General features: G+C 45.5%; 1 pseudogene; it reads right to left on the bottom strand.

Moving 5' to 3' along the window:
* Positions 1 to 889: 889 nt before the first annotated feature.
* LOC122143340 lies at positions 890 to 1,033 on the bottom strand (annotated as a pseudogene; the record flags this gene model as incomplete).

Below are 1,033 nucleotides of genomic sequence, written 5' to 3'. Positions count from 1 at the left end.
AGCGAAAATTTTAAATATTGGGATTTTGTAGAAAACCTTCTTTACCAGAAATAGCACCAGGTATTTGGCCCAGTCGAACCAAAAGCAGCACAAAAATTCTCACAGGTCTGGCGGTCAATAATCATCAAAAAAAAAGTGGAAATTTCCATCCCACCTTGGCGAGGGGCCCTCAAAAGCGTTCGAAGGTCGTGTGGCCCAGGTTGCTAAATGGCTATAACTCCAGAGGAGAATGAGATCACTTCACCCGAATCGGCATGCCCATGCGCGATGCTGGGCCCTGTGGTAAAAAGATTGCTGCGTCAGGCGCCCACTTGGCGGCGCTGCAAGCTGAAAAAGGAAAAGGAAAAGGAAATGAAACTGCACAACCAAACAGACATGAAAACAGCTACAGCTCTCGTCAGCAGCCAGTCCGACTCGACCTGAAAAGTGAGGTCTGACCACACCAGGGGCTGTTTTTTTCAAGAGCGCAAGTGATCTCTTTTTTTTTTTTTTTTTTTTTTTTTTCTCACACACGCACAACCCATACCAAGCATAACACTTGCCCCCCCAGAATCGTGTTCTTGTGTCCCTTAATCAAACACCCCTGATTCAGATCACTCAGCTGCCTTTAGAAGAGAATCAAATCAAAACAGATTGATCGGGTATCTGAGAAACAAAGGTTTCATCTTTTTTAATGGATTCTACCTTCCTTTACACCAGAGTTCACACCTTGATTCGATGCATCAGCTCGTTAGTGAAAGACTCCAAGACCTCAGGTGGATGCATCCGAGGAGAACTCTCAATAAAACAGCAACCACGGCATCTGCAAGAGCAGACCTCAGGGGGAGCCAAGACAAAGCCCTCGTTCCTTTTTCTGTTATTCATCACAATAAGCAGCAATCCCTGAAAAGGGAAGCACACCGTTCCTGGAAACACTGCAATACCAGGCCGATGCGTGGAGTGGACAGAGCAAGCTCCGTGATCCAAAAATCAATTTAATATGTAGTCCCCGGGTAGGGGACGTATCAGATATTAAACTGATAAGAACAGATTT

Source organism: Cyprinus carpio, unplaced genomic scaffold, assembly GCF_018340385.1.
Source record: "Cyprinus carpio isolate SPL01 unplaced genomic scaffold, ASM1834038v1 S000002310, whole genome shotgun sequence".
In the NCBI taxonomy this organism is placed as follows: Eukaryota; Metazoa; Chordata; class Actinopteri; order Cypriniformes; family Cyprinidae; genus Cyprinus; species Cyprinus carpio.
This window is presented reverse-complemented; position numbering and strand designations above follow the sequence as displayed.